The 25,232-nt window shown below is 37.8% G+C and overlaps 1 protein-coding gene and 1 pseudogene across 7 annotated transcripts in view; one reads left to right on the top strand and one right to left on the bottom strand.

Annotated features, from left to right (window-relative positions):
- Nucleotides 1–25,232, bottom strand: part of LOC136864628 (uncharacterized) — an 80,647-nt gene that overhangs the window by 20,896 nt on the left and 34,519 nt on the right. For 3 of the 7 annotated variants that reach the window (XR_010859344.2, XR_011017850.1, XR_011017852.1), the window contains exons 3-4: nucleotides 22,874–22,986; nucleotides 732–3,201 (exon numbers count right to left, since the gene is read on the bottom strand). The exons of 2 other annotated variants lie outside the window; for them this stretch is intronic. The gene's annotated coding sequence lies outside the window, so the exon portion shown is untranslated. Of the gene's footprint in view, nucleotides 1–731; nucleotides 3,202–22,873; nucleotides 22,987–25,232 lie in introns of those variants that run through there. 2 more of the 7 variants (XR_010859345.2, XR_011017851.1) reach the window with 1 other exon arrangement.
- Nucleotides 8,001–8,714, top strand: LOC137498408 (craniofacial development protein 2-like; annotated as a pseudogene).

Below are 25,232 nucleotides of genomic sequence, written 5' to 3'. Positions count from 1 at the left end.
AGTTGCAAAGTTCGTTCGTGGAACAGGCCTCCACTCTATCAGGAATTGCTACAGCTTCAAATGGCATGACATCATCTTCTGATGACGAATCTGAAGGTCTGAGATGTGATCCTTCATCAGATGAAAAATCCATGGGTTCCCCTTCACATTCCTCATCGGAAATGCCATTTATGGCATCAATAATATTTTGTTCAGTAGTAAGTCGTTGATGTGTGGCCACTGTGAACTATTCACACACTATCTACACACTGATACTGCAAAACTAACAACCTATTACACAACAAAGCGTGAGTAGTGTCCTTACTGCACGATTGTTCAGATGTGATTAAACAGTTTCGTACCTCTCCCTTCCTCCACAGCCAATGCGATGTTGCACCTTGGGCACAGTATAAATGCTTGGAGAATCCCGGTGACACATGGACTAAAAGTATAAGAGGCTAAATGGAAGAACAGATGCTAACACATAATTATCAATGACTGGTCAAATCTGACGCAGCCACAGTTCTAGGTAAATCTGGATTTTTTAAACAGGGGGTTGCCCCCTGAAAACTAAAATTATATGTGGTTGTTAAAGTCCCTTATTTATTTATGGAAAGTCATAAAAATCTAGCTCTCCAGGTAGAGACAAAGAAGATAGGGAAGAAAGAACTAACAGCTGGGTCACAAATGATCCAGCCGCGGTTCTAGTGTTCATGTTTCTACCTCGATTCCCATTCCTTTTTTCATTTTCTTCATTCAGATAACATTTTATTAAAACATTTAATTCTTTGTCAATAAACACATCTCTACAATTTTTACATACAAGGAGTAACACATCACAATTTACAGAATTCCTTAATCTTAACATCACACTAAGTCTACTTTCAGAAAGATAGCAAATAAACTTTTCTTTAAACAAATTAAGAATTCTGTTATACATTATATGTGCAGATTCACTGTGAAAAAGTAATGTAGTATTTTCATATTGCTTCAGAACAACATGTACAGCATCCAGTTTATCATTCTTTCCAATTTAAGTCTCCCAATCTATTTCTGCATCCTCATGAGGCTATTCTGCACATATCCAGCTGCATACATATGAATCTGCACATTGTTGAACAATATTTACAGGGATATTATCACTTCCCTTTACTGGATTAATTACTGAATATTGAATAGCAAATTATTTTAAATATTTTCTGTAAATTAGATCGTACAACTAAAAACTTACTTGGATCCATGGCGCAGTTGCTCTCCTCAGAAGGTTGCAGTAACTGATTTGTAAGGGCCAAGTCTAAGACTTTGTCTGAATTTTGAGGAATCAGGGATTACATTGTTTCCACCATTACTTCTTACAACAGAAAACAAATTTTTCAAACAATCTTGTGTGAGTCTCCTCGTAAGTAAATATCCAAAACCATACTAAGTTTTTACCAAGCTCGATAGCTGCAGTAGCTTAAGTGCGGCCAGTATCCACTAATCGGAAGATAGTGGGTTCGAGCCCCACTGTCGGCAGCCCTGAAGATGGTTTTCCGTGGTTTCCCATTTTCACACCAGGCAAATGCCGGGGCTGTACCTTAATTAAGGCCATGGCCGCTTCCTTCCACTTCCTGGGCCTTTCCTATCCCATCGTCGCCATAAGACATATCTGTGTCAGTGCGACGTAAAGCAAATGGCAAAAAAGCATACTAAGTTTTGAGCTTTTGCCACAATAATTTTAATGCTGAAGTGTTTTCAACCCATCCCTTAATACAAGGAGGCTTCTTACGCTGTCTATTAATTACTTGATACTTTTCAAGAATTGTGATAATTTATTTAAATATTCAAAATCTTTGCGTTCATCATGTATAGCGCAGCATAAATCCTTTCCAGAATGGTTGTGTGATGAGTTGAAAATGTCAAATAGCGAGTCCATTTTTCAATGAAATTAGCAGTAGCTAACGTTTTGTCAGGCATAGAATTAAAAGCAACATGTGTTGTAATTCCACAACTAACAGAATGACTCAAAACACAAACAGCCGAACATACCCTCATCGAACTAAATGGAGGGAGATCAATACATTTCCCGGTTAGCCTTCGAGCTAATCGAGGTTTCAAGGCACAATCTTTGTTATAAAATTCTACAATATGGTTTCAAGAAACTCTTCCATCTTCACACATTAAATCATGCCTTTTCAAATTGTTCCTGACAGATTTTAATAGGTGGGGAGCATCATGGAAGTATACCTTATTGTTACACATTTCGAGAAACGGTTTTTCCTCCGAGATATTGAGCAACGATGTCATTTTCAGGTTATTGCTTCCCTGATTACACACAATAACGTTAGGAATAAATCTTGTTTCCGTCACCTTTTTCACAACCTCTAGGACAATATCCTTAATGCACTCATCTGATATATCATCTCTAGTAATGTTATAACCAATTACTTGTTTAACATTAACTTGAATAAAATAACCTTGGCCTGATTTGCATGTGTAAGGGCATTATTTTCTTTGTGACCACCATGATTTACAAAACATCAAACTCATCCGACCTAGCATTGTAAGTAATATTGCCTTCCAGTGGCATTTCATCACGTACGATGGAGACCACGTGCTTTGAAATACTTACCTGCTCAGCCTTTACCTTCATTAATGATAATATATTTTCATTAAGACCGGGTGAAACACGTAAATTCTCAAGCCACCTCTGAAGGGATCTGACGGCAGACACACAAGTTTCTGCAAGAATTGGTATGCTTTAGAAGAACAGTAATGTATTGCAAGAGCAAGAGTTTTATCGCTGTCAGTGAATCGCCTTCCTGTGCTCTTACGACCAAAGTTTTTCCACTTGACCCTTAAAAAAATCATTTGAGTATAAGCTGGAATTACCAAAGTACTTTATTATATCAGACTTTGTTTCCACTTTACTTTTCTCTAACCTTCACACTTCACCCTTCAATTTGGTGAAAAAGTGCATTCTTTCTGCAGATAGTTTTTAGAGCCTTAACACAACCTTTGCCTAATTAAGTTTAACGTTGTTATTAACACTTTTAGGACACCTTGCATCAGGAAGACAGTCTGTTGGCTGCACCTGAGCAGTACTGGTGGATGGAGATGTTCCATTGTTTCACTAGTTCTTCTTCTTCCTCTTGCATGGACTCCCTCTTTTTTTTAAATGCCAAAACACCTTTCAGGCTGCTGCTGGGAAGATTTTGTGTTGGCACAGAATTGGGTTTTAGCCTAAAAAAGAGTTTATTGAAATAAAGTTAATATTCGTATTAATTATACACATTGCTTTTTGAATAAGCCCATATTCTAGTACTATGAAATGCAAAATTGGTAGGCCATAATAATTCAACATATGAATTGGAACCTGTCTGCTGTCATTTCTTGATGGATACAGTACTTTTGCGTCTATCTCTTGGCACAGGCCAGAGTAAAGTGTAGCTTCCACCGAAGTTCCATTCATTATCCATGGCTGTGACAATATGGAAGTTTCTGGGGCATGGGTAATGCTGAGTAATGACATTCAGAGCATGACTAGTGCATCTGAGTGTTATGAAAGGTGCTGCTCATAGGGTCAGTCGTGCTGCAATAGTACTTTCTGACCCAGTGAGGAAAGCAATGGCAAACTACCTCATTCCTCATCTTGCCTACTACATCTCATTTTGGTGCTGCCATTGGTTTTTGGGGTTTCCTTATAACTGCATAACCTTTGGTGGTGCTATTTGAGGATCCAACCAGCCTCTGGGCTGATGACCTAACAGACAGACATGAATTGGAACTGTTGTGAAATACCATTCAATGTCATACTAGTTGTATAACAGCCCAAGATATATTATTATATTATTAATTTTTGTGCTTCATGGTGTGGATTACTGTAGTCAGCTCCTAGTTCAAAAACCACGGGCAACGGCTAAGTGGCCTATTACGTGGTCCTGAGACTCGGGATACCAAGGAGTGGGCATCTCTAACATTTTCCCAGTCATGGCCTGTTTTCCGCTCAGGCAACTAGGACCCATTGGGGGAGGGGTCCCCACTAGGACTATGTGTAAGTAAGGTAGCATCCTGCCTACAGAATCGACTGAGCTTGGAACACTGTAAGCAAGTCTCAGATCTGTGGAAGTAACAGAGTCCAGGATACAGGCATAAGATATAGAAAAAGAATAGGTGCAGTGATGTAGTAAAAGCAGCAAGGAAATGTCTAGGAACAACTCTCTCCAAAGATAGTAAAAAGCAAAATCTTGTTTGGAATGACAAAGTGAGGGCTGGTTTTAGCGTTTCGTTACCACCGGCCAAGTTCCCAGTGTGTATGCGCTCCATGTGGTAGAGCTTGTGATAGGTACCGCATTCTTATCTGTCCTCAGAGAAAAGTATCGCTGACATATTTCTGCTGCGACTAATATTTACTTCCCATTGTGAGTAGGGAAATGTTAAGTTTGGTGCATTTATTATATATAAAAATTAAAAAAAACCCATCGCACTACAGCCCTTGAAGGGCCTTGGCCTACCAAGCAACCGCTGCTCAGCCCGAAGGCCTGCAGATTGCGAGGTGTCATGTGGTCAGCACGACGAATCCCCTCGGCCGTTATTCTTGGCTTAAAGCCCGGGCCGCCATCTCGCCGTCAGATAGCTCCTCAATTCTAATCACGTAGGCTGAGTGGACCTCGAACCAGCCCTCAGGTCTAGGTAAAAATCCCTGACCTGGCCGGGAATCGAACCCGGGGCCTCCGGGTAAGAGGCAGGTACGCTACCCCTACACCACGGGGCCGGCTTCCTTTATTATATAGGCCTATAATAATAATAATAATAATAATTGAAAGATACTATGCTGTAATGTACAAAATATTCTTGTTGAAATTATGCTCAGGTGACTCTAGTGTAATATAAAGGATTTATGAACTGCAATTTAATTGAATCTTATGACCACTGACTGCAATAAAATACTGAATTGTTATTATTATTATTATTATTATTATTATTATTATTATCATCATCATCAAGGAAATATCGTGGATGAGAGAGGTGTAAGAAAAAAGCTAGGGTGAATGGATGGACAAGGAATAAACTAAGAGTAGAATTTAACACAACAAAATTTGAAATTGTAATTCTTTCTTCTTTTTTGGGAAGGGGGGTTAAAATTGGATACACAGAAGATTTTGAAAAAAGAGTTAAATAGAATAACAATGAGCTGATGAGCTCCGATAACAACAGCGGACTGTAAGTCCGAAAATCAGGTACAAAAACTAGAAAGAATTATCAACACAGTAATATACAAAGGGATGAGCATTATAGCTCAGAACAGGTACACTATTTTATAAGAGCATGTTTGCTCCACTAACTTACACAGCCTAGGAGTCTGAGCTCAAAATGTTAATATAGTCCAGCCTCTCAGAGGCATAAATTTCTTACAGCGCACAAGGTTATACCTGACAATTTTCAAACAAGGTATTAACAGTCACGTAGCCCTGGTTGGGCTTATTTTCTGCTCAACAGTTTTTCACTTTCTGTTCCAGAAACATAAAGAAGGGCAATGAGTGCCCATACTAAATGGCCTTAACATAAAAGGAAAAGGGTTGAACATGATTGGCCATGAACAAAAGGGTAGGAGGCAATACACTTGCACTCCTTCTAGGAATTTTTAAAACTGTAAGTGGGCTCATGGCCCAGTGATACACAGGCCAAGCCTATTGTATGCTGGGGTGAATAAATGGAAAACAAATTCCAAAAGAATGTTAGGGATTTTAGATGATTAGAAATATTAGTCACCCCATACCAAGTTGAATGGGAATCAGCAGAGGGTAATCACTCTTTCTTCCCTTACATTACATATTTCCCAGAAGGGAATAGAACAGAGCCCTCAGACCGGCCAAGAATTCTACATTTAAACAACCAGATTTAGAGAGGTACATAAAATAAAAGAGGTTTGAAACCTTCCCCTCAAGCTATCTGCCGGAGCTACCACATATTATGAAAATTCTGCCATTACCTTGAGTTGCTGGGCTTTCCGAACGCCGACCACGGCCCCTGTCCCCGAAGAACGTGCCACACTCACAAAACTGGAGCAATGAAGATGACAATACGGCCTTAAAGCGCCCAGCTTTTCTAGTATTTCGAGGGGAAGTTTCCAGAACTCTTTACAGATAGGCTGGATTTCAGTACACACCCCCAATTTTAATTGGCAAGCAAAAATATTTACAAATTTGTGATCGGCTGATAGCTCTTGAAGGAAGCAAGAGATGTGTAGACAACTGTGATACAAGCTCCTTACCGGTCTTGACAATTGGGTCTACGCACTGTCATCGGAGTAGTTTCATAGCTCGACACGTGGAGCTGGTGACCTAAGTTTTTGTGGTGGAAATGCATACTCCTCTGTGGAAAAGATATTGACTATGATTGCCGATTTATCGTGATTTAGAGGTATGGGGAATGTTACATAGGTTAATACTGTTGAAATGATTAATCCTAAAGACTACTTTCATTGATATTCGCCAAAATAATGTTGTGAAATGAAACTGCGGAGAGGTGGTGTAGTCCAGCCGACGTTCTGATATTGACTTTGATTGCCGATTTGTCTTAATTTAGAGCAGGGCCTCTCAAACGCCCAAAATCTCATGCTTGCAAACTGAGGCGCAGAGTTCCTGTGCACAGTGCATCGGTCCCACTCTGCTCGACTCGGACCAACGCTTCATCTCTGGGCTACTCGACTCGGATTTAGAGCGCTACGGAGCAAGTGAGGAAGAGGGAGACAGGCGTGGGGAAAGAGAGAGACAGTGCTATTGCTCCAGATCGAGGAGTGGGGGTCTGCACTCTGGTCAACCAAGCAAAGTAGTCTTTTGCATCGTTTACAGCGCAATGCACTGGTGCATGCACCCTGAGAGGCCCTGATTTAGAGGAACGAAGGAGTACGTTACATTGACTGATACTGTTAAAATGATTAATTCCAAAGGCTACCTTTGTTTGGTTGTGCTGTTTTGGACTGCAGTAACGTCGAACTTGTTCAGCTATCGAAATCTTTCTTTTGCTTTCCTCGAGACAAAATAGTGTAAGTAAATTCCAATGTTGTAAAATATTAGTGTACACATCACATTAGGTATTCTTATCTTAGATTAATTACATAAACTGAAAGTAAACAATGGCCTAAAATTTGCACTCGTAGGTTAGATTTTAATTTGTTATTTTCTTTCATTGTAGGTGTGATCAGTGGGTTATGAAATGTTTGAGAAGTGATTTAGATAACATTTACAAGAAAGAAGGACTTGCCTACTTAAATAGCACATACAGGATATGTTCAGATCACTTCCAATCCACAGATTTTAGGAATCCTCGGCTGTAGAGTCAAGGGTAAGTTATGAAGTTACAGAAAATTGTTCTTGTGTATACAAGTTTTAACTGCCCTTTACTGCTTTAATAGAGAAAATTAATATTAAATAATGCACAGCTACATACATCTTTATAGACGGTTATGCCCTTCAGCGTTCAGTCTACAAGCCTCCACGAGTTTAATAATAATAATAATAATAATAATAATAATAATAACCTTCCCTGCGAACCATGTGACCTTACCGCGGTGGGAAGGTTTGCATGTCCCAATGAAGCAGATAGCCGAGCTGCAGGTGCAACCAAATCAGATGGGTATCTGTTGAGAGACAAGACTAACGAATGGTTCACCAAGAGGGGGGTAGCAGCCTTTCGGAAGTTGCAAGGGCGACAGTCTAGATGATTGATGTGGCCTTGTAATAATACTCAACATGGCTTAGCTGTGTTGATACCGCTATACGGCTGAAAGCAACGGGAAACTACAGCCGTAACTAACTCCGGAGGACGTGCAGCTCTCTTTGTATGAAGATGTACTGACGATGGCTTCCTCCCGGGTAAAATATTCCGGAGGTAATCTAGTCCCCATTTCGGATCTCCGGGTGGGGACTACACGAGAGGGGGCGATCATCGGGAAGATGGATACTGACATTCTGCAAGTCGGAATGTGGAACATGAGAAGTTTGAATCGTTGTGGTAGATTAGAGAATCTGAAAAGGGAGATGGATAGACTAAAGTTAGATGTAGTTGGTATAAGTGAAGTACGTTGCCAGGAAGAACAGGATTTTTGGTCAGGCGACTACCGAATTATCAACACAAAATCAAACAGAGGAAATGCAGGAGTTGGTTTAATAATGAATAAGAAAATAGGACAGTGGGTAAGCTACTACGACCAGCATAGTGAAAGAATTATTGTCAAGATAGACACTAAACCAATGCCCTCCACAATAGTGCAGGTGTATATGCCTACTAGCCCAGCGGATGACAAGGAAATCGAAAGAATATATGAAGAGAGAGAAGATTTAATACCATATGTAAAAGGTGATGAGAATCTAATTGTGAAGGGAGACTGGAATGCAGTGGTAGGCCAAGGAAGAGAAGGTAAAACAGTAGGAGAATTTGGATAGGGACAAAGAAACGAAAGAGGAAGTCGACTGGTTGAATTCTGCACTGATCATAATTTAGTCCTTGCCAATACTTGGTTCAAACACCACAAACGATGGCTTTATACGTGGACGAGACATGGAGAAACTTGAAAGTATCAAATAGACTTCATTATGATTAGGCATAGATTCAGAAACCAGGTGTTAGATTGCAAAACTTTCCCAGGAGCAGACGTGGACTCTGACCATAACTTGTTGGTCATGAAATGCCATCTGAAGCTGAAGAAATTGAAGAAAGGAAAGAATACAAAAAGATGGTATCTAGACAAGTTGAAAGAAAAGAGTGTGAGGGGTTGTTTCAAGGAACATGTTGCAAAAGGACTAATTGAAAAGGCTGAAGGAAACAAAATAGAGAAAGAGTGGATAGTCATGAAAAATGAAGTCCGCAGGGCTGCTGAAGAAATGGTAGGAAGGAAGAAAAGATCAACTAAGAATCAGTGGATAACTCAGCAGATATTAGACCTGATTGATGAACGACGAAAATACAAGAATGTTAGAAATGAAGAGGGCAGAATAGAATACAGGCGATTAAAGAATGAAGTGGATAGAAAGTGCAAGGTAGCTAAGGAAGACTGGCTGAAGGAGAAGTGCAAGGATGTCGAAGGTTGTATGGTCCTAGGAAAGGCAGATGCTGCATACAGGAAAAGCAAAGAAACCTTTGGAGAAAGGAAATCTAGGTATATGAATATTAAGAGCTCAGATGGAAAGCCACTTCTAGGGAAAGAAGACAAAGCAGAAAGATGGCAGGAACATATCCAGCAGTTGTATCAAGGTGAAGATGTAGAGAATTTGGTTCTGGAACAAGAAGAGGCTGTTGATGCTGATGAAATGGGAGACCCAATTTTGAGGTCAGAGTTTGACAGAGCTGTAAACGACCTAAATAGGAACAAGGCACCTGGAATTGATGACATTCCCTCTGAATTACTGACTGCCTTAGGAAAAACCAGCATGGCAAGGTTATTCCATTTATTATGTAAGATGTATGAGACAGGAGAAGTCCCATCCGATTTTTGGCAGAATGTTGTTATACCTATTTCCAAAAAAGCCGGTGCTGACAGGTGAGAAAACTATTGCACCATTAGTTTAGTATCTCATGCCTGCAAAACTTTAACATGTATTGTTTACAGAAGAATGGAAAAACAAGTGGAAGCTGAGTTGGGAGAAGATCAGTTTGGCTTCAGAAGAAATGTAGGAACACGTGAAGCAATCCTGACTTTACGTCTGATCTTAGAGGATCGAGTCAAGAAGGACAAGCCCACATACATGGCATTCGTAGATCTAGAAAAGGCATTCGATAATGTTGATTGGACCAAGCTATTTAAGATTCTGAAGGTGATTGGGATCAGATACCGAGAATGAAGAATTATCTACAATCTGTATAAAAATCAGTCTGCAGTGATAAGAATTGAGGGCTTTGAAAAAGAAGCAGCAATCCAGAAAGGAGTGAGGCAAGGCTGCAGTTTGTCCCCCATCCTTTTAAATGTTTACATAGAACAGGCAGTAAAGGAAATCAAAGAGGAAATTAGAAAGGGAATCACAGTCCAAGGAGAGGAAATCAAAACCTTGAGATTTGCTGATGATATTGTTATTTTATCTGAGACTGCAGAAGATCTCAAGAAGCTGCTGAATGGTATTGGTATTGACGAAGTCAAAAACAAAAGTGATGGAGTGCAGTCGTACGAAGGCAGGTGATGGAGGAAATCCTAAATTAGGAAATGCTTAAAGGAAGTAGATGAATATTGTTACTTGGGTAGTAAAATAACTAACGATGGCAAAAGTAAGGAGGACATAAAATGCAGATTAGCTCAAGCAAGGAAGAGCTTTCTTAAGAAAAGAAATTTGCTTACTTCAAACATTGATATAGGAATTAGAAAGATGTTTTTGAAGACTTTCGAGTAGAGCGTGGCATTGTATGGAAGTGAAACATGGACGATAACTAGCTCAGAAAGAAAGAGAATAGAAGCTTTCGAAATGTGGTGTTACAGAAGAATGCTGAAGGTGAGATGGATAGATCAAATCACAAATGAAGAGATACTGAATCGAATTGGTGAGAGGAGATCGATTTGGTTAAATTTGACGAGAAGAAGAGATAGAATGATGGGACACATCTTAAGACACCCAGGACTTGTTCAGTTGGTTTTTGAAGGAAATGTAGGTGGTAAGAACGGTAGGGGTAGGTCAAGGTATGAATATGACAAGCAGATTAGAGCAGATGTAGGATGCGGTAGTTACGTAAAAATGAAATGGTTAGCACAGGATAGGGTAGCATGGAGAGCTGCATCAAACCAGTCTATGGACTGATGACTCAAACAACAACACAATAATAATAATAATAATAATTGTACCGTGGGTACACCTTCTCCAGCCAGTTAAACTGCGCACCTTCTATAAGGTTTTTGTTATCTAGGTAGACTTTGAAGCAATCCTCGAACCACTTAACACATGCATGCCCAATCCAGACATCTCTTTTACTAATGCTACACACATGCATGTCTCTTATAGCTTTGCTTATAATAGTTACGAAAGTGTGCTTAGTAAGTTCTAAGCTACGATGGCGACTACTGTGTGTGAGTCTGTGATATCCGTAGTAGATAATGGTGTAAGTTGCAGTGAAAAATGTGGCAAATGCAGAAGAGTAGTTAAAAATGGGATTCTATGTCGTAAGTGTGATGAATGGTACCATTTTCGTTGTGCAAATATTGTAAATAGGACTGATATTGAAGAAAGTGAGTGGCTGTCCCCCCGAGTGTAAACAAACCGATAGTGAGGCAGAACAACAAGAAAGAGAGACATACGAAACTATAATTAAGATTTTAGGAGTGCTACAAGAAGATTTATGCGCTCTGAAACATGAAAATGAAAGCTTAAAGGACAGAATAAAGAAACTGGAAGATAAAGAAGACATTGGAGAAGAAAGATCGCCGTGGATGGAAGTGACGCGTAGCCATTTTAGGCCTAATGTTAAACATATGGGAGAAACTACGTACAACTCAAAACCGGGAAAAAACTCTTTGCAGTGCCAAAATAGATTTCAGTTACTTCAGCAAGTTCCAGAAGAAGACATACCAAGTTTTCCAAATAAATTTAAATCCAGTGGAGGTAACCTACAGAAGAAGAAAACCAACCGAAAGTCAAGATCGCCAAAGATTCATCTCTACGCAGACAGTCAAGGGCAGAAGGCATCAAGGATGAGCTGCAGAATCCAGAAACTGAGGTTTTAGGACTAATAAAACCAGGTGCCATAACTGAAGACGTCCTTTCAAGTTGTGATCCTGTGTTAGAGAAGGACAATTATGTGGTAATTGTGAGTGGTACAAATGACATTGCTGCAAATGAAGGTGAGGAACTAATTATGACTCTCAGAGGTAAGCTTTCCGAACTACCTGACTCAAAAGTAATTGTAGTTAATGTGCCACCTAGGTATGACCTTTTAGAGGACTCATGTGTAAACAAAGCTGTACATGATGTAAATATAAAAATCAAGAGATTATGTAAGAGTTTTAGAAATGTCTATGTAGTAGATACTTTAGGTCTTGGCAGGCAAATGTTTACTAGGCATGGGTTACATATGAATGGTAATGGAAAAGCAAATCTCTGTAGACAAATTGCTACAATTATCAACAGAGATTTGCAAACTAATCTGTACTTAAGAAAACCCATACCACTAAACTGGCACATACAGGGAAACTTGCCAGAAAACCCAGACCCTTAAATCAAGATCTATGTACAAGGATCTGGGTTCCAGGGACGTTCTCAACTCATGAGTCAAACGTTACCCAATTGCAACAGTCAAGTTTTAGGGAGGAAGGAGGTCTGAGATTGCTCTTGGTAAACTGTCAGAGTGTAGTAAATAAACAATTAAAATTCGGTACATTGATGGAATCTTATGAGACTGATGTGGTGATAGGAGTAGAATCATGGTTGAGAGAAGGGGTGGGTAATAGAGAAGTATTTCCAGAAGGGTACACAGTCTATCGTAGAGACCGAGGAAATAAAAAGGGGGGGGTGTTTATTCTGGTGAAGGAAACTTATTGTTCACATGAATGGTTTACCGATGAAAGGGATGAAATATTAGGGATAAAATTAGTTTGTCATAATATGAAGGAGGTGGGAATTATAGGAACATACAGGCCTGGAAGAGAGGAAAGAGACATGGAAATATTTGAGAAAATAATAGATTATACTCATAAAAACAATAATAATGATATGGTAATAATTGGGGGAGATCTAAACTTGCCTGAAGTTGAATGGAATGGAGCTGCAAGTGAAGCCCATGAACAGAAACTGGCAAATAAGTTAATTTGGGAGGGAGGATTTACACAGGTAGTACAAGAACCGACTCGTCTCAATAACTTACTAGATGTATTCTTGGTTAAACCATGGGAAATTGTTGATAAAACTGAGGTAATTGAAGGAATAGGTGACCATAAGGCTGTAATAATGGATGTAGGACTGGTACCAAAAAGGCTTAATAAGAGGGTCACACAAGACAAGAAATTATACAGAAAAACTAAAGTTGATGAATTTGGGACTTACCTTAAATCACAATTCAGTTGTTGGATAAGTGAAGGGAGTAATGTGGATACACTTTGGGCTAAATTTAAAGGAATCATTTGGGAAGGAGAGAAGAGATTTGTACCTGTTAAGAAGGGTAAAATGACCTCAGACCCTGTTTATTATACAAGGGAAATAAGAAAATTAAAAAGAAAATGTAGAATAGTAAACAGGAAAATCAAAGGGGTAGGGAGAATAGAGAAACTAGAAAACAGCTAATGAGGGAACTGAATAGAGTGAAAAAGGAAGCAAAAGAGAATTATATGAATGGCATACTTCAAGAGGGTAATGACCACAAAGGGAAGTGGAAAAAGCTGTATTCATATATTAGGAATCAAAAAGGAAAAGGAATCCAAATTCCTACAATGGTGGGAGAAGGGGGTGAACACTATTTAATAGATACTGAGAAAGCTCTTCAGTAGGGAATTCAGAGATTCAGTAGAAGATTGTCAGGACTTGGAAACCATAACAGAAGATAGAGAGGGAGAGACACATAGGGAAACAAGAAGCTTCTCATTCACAAATGAAGATATTTTCAGAGAAATCCAACTGCTTCAGCAAGGAAAAGCAGCAGGAAGTGATCAAATTACTGGGGAGGTATTAAAGACGATGGGGTGGTATATAGTGCCTTATTTAAAATTTCTCTTTGACTATGTCATAAATAATGGTGTAATACCAAAGGAATGGAAGGAATCTATAATAATACCAATTTATAAAGGAAAGGGTGATAAAAGGAAACCAGAGAACTACAGACCAATCAGCCTGACCAGTATAGTTCGTAAAATACTGGAGAGTTTAATAGCAAAGTACATCAGAGGGATATGTGATGATAAAAATTGGTTCATGAGGAGCCAGTATGGATTTAGAAAGAAATTTTCTTGCGAGGCACAACTGGTGGGATTTCAGCAGGACATATCAGATCAGTTGGATTCAGGAAGCCAGTTAGATTGCATAGCCATAGATCTTTCCAAAGCCTTTGATAGAGTGGAACATGGAATATTATTAATAATAATAATGTTATTTGTTTTACGTCCCACTAACTACTTTTTAAGGTCTTCGGAGACGCCGGAATATTATTAAAGAAATTGGAGGGAATAGGACTGGACGTAAGGGTTATACGTTGGATAAGAACATTTCTAAATTCAAGGGTTCAGAAAGTCAAAGTAGGAAATTATATATCACAGGAAGAGAAAGTTTGGAAGGGAATTGCACAGGGTAGTATAATCGGTCCGTTACTTTTCTTAATATACGCAAATGATTTAGGGAACAATATAACATCAAAAATAAGATTGTATGCAGATGACATGATTGTTTATAGGGAAATAAATAACATTGAGGATTGCTCAGAATTACAAAGGGACCTTGAGAATATCCAAGAATGGGTTGAAGAAAATAATATGAAGATTAATGGAGGCAAATCAACTGTTACAACATTTACAAACAGGAGCTTTAAAACTGAATTTGAATATACTTTGGATGAGGTAGTTATCCCTAAAGATGGCAAGTGCAAATACTTAGATGTGAGATTTGAAAGTAATTTGCACTGGAAGGGTCATGTTGATAAAATTGTTGGGAAAGCATACAGATCGTTACATGTCATAATGAGGCTACTTAAAGGATGTAACAAAGAATTAAAAGAAAAAAAGTATGGTTCGTCCATTATTGGAATATGCAAACAGTGTTTGGGATCCTCACCAAGAATACCTAATAAAAGAACTAGATGGTGTGCAGAGGAAAGCAGCAAGGTTTGTAACAGGGGATTTCAGGAGAAAGAGTAGTGTATCAGAAATGCTAAAGGAACTTGGTTGGGAACCTTTAAGTGAGAGAAGGGAGAAAACTAGACTTATAGGATTATATAGAGCCTATACAGGAGAAGAAGCATGGAGAGATATCCGTGAGAGGCTTCAGTTGGAAAATAATTATATTGGTAGAACTGACCACAAGTACAAAATTAGAAGGAATTTTAGCAGAAGCGATTGGGGTAAATTTTCATTCATTGGGAAGGGAGTGAAGGAGTGGAACAGTTTATCAGGGGTAGTGTTTGATCCTTTTCCAAAATCTGTACAGATATTCAAGAAGAGAATAAACAACAACAGAGAAAATAAATGAAATGTTAGAGGGCATTCGACCAGTGCAGGATATTGTAAATAAAAAATGTGTGTGATTAAATTAATTCCATCCCCTGGTCTATGGAGTTTGGACAGCCCAAGTAGGGGACTGCCTGTAGGGGTGAAGTACAGTGGGGACTTTGAGGGCCCTGGGACCGCTACGGTAGCTGTGAAGGCCCTTCAGGAACTCTGAAAAGTGGTGGCAAAAGGGGCTCTGGTTAAGACGCAGCAGGTCGTTATGCTACTTATGTTCCAAAATGGGTAAAATATAAATATGTAAATAAATTCAATGTTAATTTTAATCATATACCAGTTGTATATTATTATTAGAAGTAATTTCACATACTGTATATGAGTTGACTATGTTTGTAAGATATTATAAGTAGAATTTTGTAAACAATATAAATTTATTAAGGATGATGTATGTGTTTAATAGAACAAATTATTAGCGTAAATTATATAATATTGTATTCTAGGAAAATTTTCTTCGTCTCTTGTTAATTTAAAATTTAGTGCTTGACAATAATGTATTTTAATGTACCATTTGCCACTGAGGTAGACACCTCATTTGCAAATAAAGAGATTTTGATTTGATTTTGAAGTTAGAGCTGTATAGAGGTCCTGAAAGGCTTGAAAGTGATGCACTACGTCTTAGCCTATTCTAAATGCTAACATTCCTATGAAACCACTGACTGAAATTCAGTTATAAGAACATGAACATGTCATTAAATTTAGTACTTATGATTGTGAATTCTCAGAATATGACCCTGAAGTTTTTGATCATGACCACTTAACTAGCTTGTATAGATGTCCAGCACATAATAGGTGCAATCTTAAGTACAGAGTTTCTGAATTCGTTCCTGTAATTCTACTTAACTTATCTGGCTATGATTCATATTTTATTATTAGAGAATTTAGTGTCTGATGAAAACATTGAACTAATCCCTCAGAAGAAAGAGCGGTATATTCCATTCACAAAATTCATAAAAGGAGATAAGTGCGCTATAAAATTTAGATTTCTTGACTTGTTTCGGCTTTTGGCGAGTAATCCTCATAAACGTTCAGCTAATTTTCAACCATTACAATTGAGAGAAATTTGGCGTGTTTTTCCTGAAGAAAAACAGTTTAATTCGATGTTAAAGTGTATTCTGTTATGAATACATAGACTGCTTAAAACGTCTCGAAGAATGCTCCTTACAATTAAAACAATTATTTTACAGCTTGCTGAATTCAGCTGCAATTAGTGATGAAGGCTATTTACATGCACAATGTATCTGGGAGCAGTTCCGCATTCAAACGCTAGGTGAATACTCTGTCTTATATTTAAAGACAGATGTACTTTTGTTAGCTGATGTTTTTGAAAATTTTCACTGTTTTTGCAAGAAAACGTACAGCCTTGATCCATGCCAGTATTTTACAGTGCCTGGGTTAAGTTGGGATGCCATGCTAAAATACACCCAAGTGAATTTGGAACTGCTAACAGATATTGATATGGTGCACTTCATAAAATCATCTATTCAAGGTGGCTTAAGTCAGTATAGTGGACGGAATTCTAAGGCAAATAATAAGTACATGCCCAGTTTTGTGTCCAGTCAACAATCTCAATACATTGTTTATCTTGATGCTAACAATCAGTATGGGTGGGCAATGAGCCAGCATCTACCATTAAAAAACTTCCGCTGGCTACTGCAGTACGAGGTTGATGATTTACAGTACCACACCCTGAGCTAATAAGGGGTATATCCTTGAAGTAGACTTACATTTTCATAAGGAGTTTCACGCTTCTCATAATGACTTACCGTTCTGCCCTGAACATATGAAGTCTCCATACATTACATCAACAGCAAACATGCTAATCGCCAATTTGTATGACAAATTTAAGTACGTCATTCATTATCGGAATTTAAAACAGTGTTTGCAGCATCATTTGAACTTGACACAAATTCATCGTGTACTAGAATTTCATTAGTCACCCGTGGCTAAAACCATATATCGATCTTAACACTGATTTAAGAACAAATGCAGTTAACAAGTTTGAGGAAGATTTTTATAAGCTTATGAATAACAGTGTGTTTGGTAAGACAATAGAAAATTTTGACAAACACATTGATGTGAAATTGATTAACTGGGAAAATATTCAGAAGAAATAGGGTGCTAACAGTTTAATAAGTTCACCTAATTTCCGTAGCTGTACTCTTATACATGACAATTTAGTCATTATACAGGTGAATCGTGTTAAAGTCAAGTACAACAAACCTACCTACGGTGGCTTTGCTGTGCTTGAATTAGCTAGAACACTGATGTATTAATTCCATTATGATTATACTAGCAAGATACCCGTGCTTCGCTACGGTATTACACTGAAATGTATAATTAAATGCTTAACGTTTTATATATAATCCTCCGAAACTCGCGATCTGACTCGTTTTCTGAGAGAATCCGCCAAAATACGCGATCTGATTCGTTTTCTGAGAGATTACGGCAAAGTTCCTCACATTTTTAAATCTTTCTTTCCAGAAATCGATTTCGTACTTCCCGGGCTAGGTCCAAGTATTCCACGCGGTCAGTTGGGTCACTAAATCTTTGCCATGTTTTCCTATAAGTTTTTTTAATGTATGGGTCAAATCCTGAAGGAAATCCGGCGTGGTGTCGTCTTGGGTGCCTTGGCGGTACTGAATCCGCGGCCGGACTGTATTCGTAGTCATTACCAGGCCAGGACCCGTTTCCAGCACGGTCCGCACAATTTGACGACGGACCAGATTATTATTATTATTATTATTATTATTATTATTATTATTATTATTATTATTATTATTATTATTATTATTATTATTATTATTAGATGTTCTGAACCCCACAGCAATATGCAAGACCGCTACTTGGCGGTAAATTACATCTGCTGCCATTGTCATTGTTGACAATGTGACCAGCACCATTGTCGCGCGTAGGCAAGTGTGCGGGATTTCTGGCGATACGAAGACATACTCTACCTTATTATAGAGGTGAACAATTTGACGGTCAATCTCATTCCTATCGTTTATTTCAAATGTGATTAAACTTTTATTTATATGCCAGGCGAGTCTACTGTAATCTAAGAACGTTCTCCAAAGGACAAGATGGCTGTTGAAAAAGCGAACCCAGGAAAGATTAAAAATGATCGGTTTATAATCAGAATAAGTACATCGAAAATCTACAGCCTGTTTCCAGTCATTCGACAGGGTCGGGAATTGAATGAATAAAGCCCCATCTAGCGGCGAAAATAGGAATTTTGCCGGCTGCCGGAGCACTCCTCTGGAGCAATGATCGATGAATGACAAATGAAATGAAATATTGGACAGTGTTGCTGGAATGAATGATGACAGGGAAAACCGGAGTATCCAGAGAAAAACCTGTCCCGCCTCCGTTTTGTCCAGCATGAATGTCAGATGGAGTGACCGTGATTTGAACCACGGAACCCAGCTGTGAGAGGCCGGTGTGCTGCCGCCTGAGCAACGGAGGCTCCTTAAAGTACATTATGAACAGTAAAAATTAATTGGTCTCACTCCCTTTTACACCCCATCGCCGTTAAGTTTATTTAACTCCCCCCCCCCAAAAAAGTTAAAAGAAGGCGTGTTTCTTTATGTTTAAAGAAGATTCCAAACACCAATGTTCACGTCTATTACCTTCAGTTTTGAGATATAAGTGTCCCCATAAAAATAATTCACTTTTTTTCACTTCCTTTCACACTCTCCCCCCCACCTAAGTGAACTTTCCGGCAAATATACTTGTTTCTTTAATAGTAAAGGATCTTCTAAATACCAATTATCACGACTCTAACTTATTCAGTTTTTGATTTATGTGTCCTCATGAAAGGAATTCAATTCCTTTTCACTCCCGCCCCCAAGATGGTTTCCCCCCCAAAACTCGCTTTTCTTTGTTTTTATTTGAGATCCAAATACCAATTTTCACGTCCGTAACAACTTTAGTTTCTATTAGATGTATGTATTCTCATACAATTAAGTCAATTAATTTTTCAATTCTTTCACCCCCACCCCCTTCATTTGTTTACTTTTAAAGCAGATTCCAAATATCAAATTTCACGTCTGTAACATCTTCATTTTTGAGATATCAGTAGCCTAATTAAAATAATTCAACACCATTTTCAGTCACTATTACCCCCACCCCCCGCTCCACCCAAGTGGTATTTCCGAAAACTAAAAATACACTTTTCTTTATTTTTAATAGAGATAAAAATACCATTTTTCACTTCTGTAACATGTTATGTTTTTTGAGATATACTGTAGAAATTCTCATTTTAAAATTTCACCCCTTTTTAGTTCCCCTTAAGTGGAGTTTCCAAAAACAAATCACCTATATTTCTTTACATTTACAGGAGATTCCAAATACCCACTTTTTACGTCTGTAACATTTTACGTTTCTCAGATATTCTGTAGATATAGTCTTTGAAAAAATTCACCCTAATTTGTCACTCCTGTTCAACCGCCATTAATTGGATTTTCCAAAAACAAAAAAAAATACGTGTTTCTTTATTGTTAAATGAGATCCCATATACAAATTTTCAGTTCTGTAATATCTTCAGTTTCTGAGATATATGTATCCTCATTAAAGGCATTCAACCCATTCTGTAGATATAGTCTTTGAAAAAATTCACCCTAATTTGTCACTCCTGTTCAACCGCCATTAATTGGATTTTCCAAAAACAAAAAAATACGTGTTTCTTTATTGTTAAATGAGATCCCATATACAAATTTTCAGTTCTGTAATATCTTCAGTTTCTGAGATATATGTATCCTCATTAAAGGCATTCAACCCATTTTTCACCCATTTACACCCCTCCTATTGGGATTTACAGAAAACAAAAAATACGTGTTCCTTTAGTTTTAAAGGAGATTCTGAATACCAAATTTTACATCTGTAAACTTTTAAAGTTTTAAGATGTAGACACACTCATTTTAAAAATTCATCCCCCTTTTCACCCCCCATTATTTGTATTTTCCAAAACGAAAACATACTTGTTTCTTTATTTTTAAAGTAGATCCCAAATATCAATTTTCAGGTCTGTAATATCTTCAGGTTCTGAAATATAAGTAGCCTCATTAAAGGCATTCAACCCATTTTTCACCCTTTTCCTGCCTTCCTATTGGGATTTTCCGAAAACAAAAAGATACGTGTTTCTTTATTCTTAAAGGAGATTCTGAATACCAATTTTTACATCTAAAAACTTTAAAAGTTTTGAGAATTAGATACACTCATTTTAAAAATTCACCCCCCATTAATTGGATATTCCGGAAACAAAAAAGTACGTGTTTCTTTATTCTTAAAGGAGATCCCAAACAGCAACTTTCAGGTCTGTAATATCTTCAGGTTCTGAAAAATAAGTAGCCTCATTAAAAGCATTCAACCCCTTTTTCACCCTTTCCCACCCTTCCTATTGGGATTTTCCAAAAACAAAAAATACGTGTTTCTTTATTTTTAAAGGAGATTCTAAATACCAATTTTACATCAATAAACTTTAAATGTTTTGAGATATAGATACACTCATTTTAAAAATTCACCCCCTTTCCACCCCCAATTAATTGGATTTTCCAAAAACAAAAAAAATACGTGTTTCTTTACTTTTAAAGGAGATTCCAAACACTAATTTTTAGGTCTGTAATATCTTCAGTTTCTGAGATATATGTACCGGTATCCTGATTAAAGGCGTTCAACCCCTTTTTCGCCCTCTTTCACTTCTCCTATTGGGATTTTCTGAAAACAAAAAAATACGTGTTTCCTTATTTTTAAAGAAGATTCTAAATACCAATTTTTACATCTGTAAACATTTAAAGTTTTGAGATATAGATACACTCATTGTAAAATTTCACCCCCCTTTTCACCCCCTTAGCGACGAAATATCCAAAAATCCTCTCTTAGCGAGCACCTACATGTTAATATGAATATATCCCCAAAATTTCATTTCCTTATGTCCAGTAGTTTTGGCTCGTCGATGATGAATCAGTCAGTCAGTCAGGACAAGTTATTATATATATAGATGATGAAGTACACTGTTAATTTAAAATTACTTTACACATATACCGATTCATTTATTTACCAGATCAAAATTAATGACTATTACAATGATATAAAGCCAGATTTAGGTAGGTTTGATACTAGTAACTATCCTCAGTATAATGTCTATAATCTACCACTAGTTAACAAAAAAGTTCTAGATAAAATGAAAGACGAATGTGCTGGAAATATCATGGATTCATTTGTAGGTACTAAATCTTAATCATATTGCATGATGCCTTTAAATAAGCAACAAATAAGGAAATTAAAATGTATTAAAAAGAATGTAGTTCAGAATGAGATAAGTTTACAAAATTATGAAAATTGTATACGTAATAATCCACTTATTTTACTTAAGGAAATGGCTGTTATTAGAAGTAAGAAGCATCAGTTGTACACTCATTTAAGTAGTAAAGTAGCACTCGGGCATGGGGATTGTAAATGTTCTGTCATTCCAAATTCTACCAACACTCTAACCTGGGGGGGCCTAGTAGTATTGATAGCTACTACTTCACATAAGGCATTTGGTGTGTGTGTGTGTGTGTGTGTGCGCGCGCGCGCATGCGTGCGCACTTCATAGTAAACACTAATTTTAAGCTATGTTACTGTATATATTGTATAAAAGATCTGTGAAGATATTAAGCAAGCGCTAAAATACTTTGTAGTAAACACTTTTTTAAAGCTGTATCTCAGTTTTGAGTATATATATATATAATAAACTAAAATCATTGTAGATTTATTTCTTTATTCCAATAAGCCTATTCCTTTAATCACCACTCCTAGTACCTTAATCTAATTTCTAGTTTCATCAACGAACATATGTACAGCTATCCAGAAAACTTTTTGCACTGTGCTACAGGTGAGTATTATTATGTTCTAGTTACATGTCTGACAAATGTTGTTAGTATATGTTAGGTAAGTCTTAACTTCTTTTATCATGCAAGTAGTGCAAAGAGTTTTCGGATCTGAATTTAAGGGTTTAGTCTCTGAGTAATATAAATAATAGAGTAAGTTACTCTTTGTCTCTAGAGTTAAAAACATTGAGTGTTCCATACTGTAGAATCCTTTGGCCCTTTAGCCAATTAATGCTCTTTAGGTCCTTTAGTTCCCTTTTCCGCTACAGCCCTTGTATCATTTAGCTTTCTAGCGTCCTTTTACCCTTATAGCCCTTTTGACGTATTGCCCTATGGACATTCTGCCCTTTAGCCCTTTAACCATTCCGCCTTTTAGCCCTTTGGCCATTCTTCACTTTAGCGCTTTTGCTGTTTAACAGTTCTGCTTTTTTGCCCAGTAGTAGGGCAAAACCGGTTCTAAAATAATGGGTGCTGCATCAGCATTTTCCCACGAGATCATTGACCCCTAGTTGAGTAGTATGGGTTTTGCGTACGAGAGCAAGCCTAACCTCACAGACGCCATTTTGCAGGGGCCTAACCTTACAGACGCCATTTTGATATTGAGTAGTTAGCCTACGTGCATTCTATCCCCGAGTAGTATGCCAATGCACGTTCTATGCGGAATAAGGTCATATCCTTGCGTATGAGAGCAAGCCTAACCTCACAGACGCCATTGGAGGGCACAAGTAGTATGGCTAGGTACATTCTATACCGAGCATGCGTACATAAGAAATTTCTTTTTGAACTCAATTAGCTACAGAGTATTTTAGTTGCCACAACAAATTGCTTAAAATATTTTTTGATATTTCCATAAACATATGTAAACTACCTGATGTACTTGCTGCAGGCTGTGATCTAAATGACTGATCGTCAGTATTTTCTTCTTCATATACAGTCAGCATCCCATTGTCATCAAATTTTACAGTCATCAGGCAGAGTAACCTTTAAAACAAACAAAAAAAATTTCAGGTTCCAGATAATGTGACTGGATGGCTTGAAATCGCACATGAATTTGGAGAGAATTGGGCGAGTTGGCCGTGCGGTTAGGGGCGCGCGGCTTTGAGCTTGCATCTGGTAGATAGTGGGTTCAAATCCCACTGTCGGCAGCCCTGAAGATGGTTTTCCGTGGTTTCCCATTTTTACACCAGGCAAATGCTGGGGCTGTACCCTAATTAAGGCCACGGCCACTTCCTTCCAACTCCTAGGCCTTTCCTATCCCATCGTCGCCATAAGACCTATCTGTGTCGGTGCGATGTAAAGCCACTAGAAAAAAAATTTGGAGAGAAATGGAATTTCTCCAGTTTTTTGGGTGCATTGGATGGGAAGCACATACAGTTTGCAGCTTCTAGATCAAGTAGTTCTCACTATTATAATTATAAGCATTGTTTTGCTTGGTCTAGTGGATACCCATTATAAATTCATATATATTGTTGTTGGGACCAATGGACGAGCAAGTGATGGAGCTGTCTACCAAAACAGCACCTTGTTTCCATCAGTCCATAATCAAACATTGAACATTCCTCCCCCTTGCAAACTTCCTGAAACTGAGTGCGAAGTGCCGTATGTAATACTTGCTGATGATGCTTTTCCCCTCTCTACCAACCGAATGAAGCCTTTTGGGTACAGAGGGCTGACAAGAGAGCAGAAAGTACAGATTAAGTAGGGCCAGATGTGTAGTTGAAAAAGCATTTGGCATCGTGGCAAATGTTTTCAGAGTATTATTGAGTAAAGTGACACACTCTTTTGACAAAGTGGAATCCATTGTCCTTGCTACCTGTGTATTACACTACTTCCTTTTGGAAGAGAACAGGGGAGTTTATATGCCACCACACAGTGTGGATGAAGAAAATTTACAAGAAGGCAGTGTGTAATTAGGGGAGTGGAGGAGGAATCTCATCATGGGAGGAATCCAGAGGCAGGGTGGAAACAGAGTTTGGCAAACACCAATAAGTATCAAGACCACATTGATGATGATGCCTGTAATTTTAAGGGGACTAACATCGCAGGTCATCGGCCCAGGAACGCACTAAAAGACTACTTTAATGGTGTAGGCAAAGTATCATGGCAAGATCACTGTGTGGACAAATTTTGATTCTAGTTATTTATAGCAAACATGTAATTGTATTTCTGTGACTTTCATTTACAATATTGTGTTAAAGTGGACCCTTCTTATAAATGTAGGTGTAGAGTAGAGTTTTGCATTTTTAAAAAATAATTTAAGCCCATAATAGTATAGTGAATAGATACTTTACCACTCTTTGAGATGAAAGTTTAAATTCAACTTTCTTTCTGCTTTTCAAATTATGAGTTAATTTTAATTTCTAAAGGTGTAGTTTTAATTAGACAAGTATGTTTTGATTTATGTTTATCACAGTTGTTCCACTTAAAGTTGGCCAAATATTTAGCTACCATTCTTGTAGATTAACGTAATGTGTAGTATACCAGTATTAGCCCTTGTAGAATGTTTCCACACCCTGTACTTTGCATAGCCATCACTCTGCTTTCAAGTAGTACATGACATAATAAAAGTGCTATGGAATTAAATTGAATTAGTGCAGGAATTTATACATTAACTGAAGTTATTGAGTGTTTACAGGTATTTTAAATTATGGTGCTGTCTATCATTAACTTATGATTTAAAGTAATCCACCTGGACTAGTTGTCTTTACTGCATTAGAGCCTACATGAATATTCAGTAATTAAGTTTGTGTACAGTTTCTGTATTGACTATTATGATCAAAAGAAGTATCTATATGTCCACCTGTTCAATACTTTTATAATTTAATAGTATCTTTAGATTTTTTCCCATGGTCTGTGGTTACTGGTTACCGCGTAAAATAATTTAAAGAGTATTAAATTATGATCCATGGTTACCTCCTACCATGTAAATGTCCGGCTCCATGGCTAAACGGTTAGCGTGCTGGTCTTTGGTCACAGGGGTCCTGGGTTCGATTCCTAGCAGGGTCAGGAATTTTAACCTTAATTGGTTAATTTTGCTGGCACGGGGCTGCGTGTATGTGTCATCTTCATCATCATTTCATCCTCATCACAACGCGCTGGTCGTCTATGGGCGTCAAATCAAAGGACCTGCATCTGGAGAGCCAAACTTGTCCTCGGACACTCCCGGCACTAAAAGCCATATGCCATTCCATTTTTACCATGTAAATAATCTACAGAGATCATTAAAT

The sequence above is a fragment of the Anabrus simplex genome, chromosome 2, assembly GCF_040414725.1.
Source record: "Anabrus simplex isolate iqAnaSimp1 chromosome 2, ASM4041472v1, whole genome shotgun sequence".
NCBI classification, from domain to species: Eukaryota; Metazoa; Arthropoda; class Insecta; order Orthoptera; family Tettigoniidae; genus Anabrus; species Anabrus simplex.
This window is presented reverse-complemented; position numbering and strand designations above follow the sequence as displayed.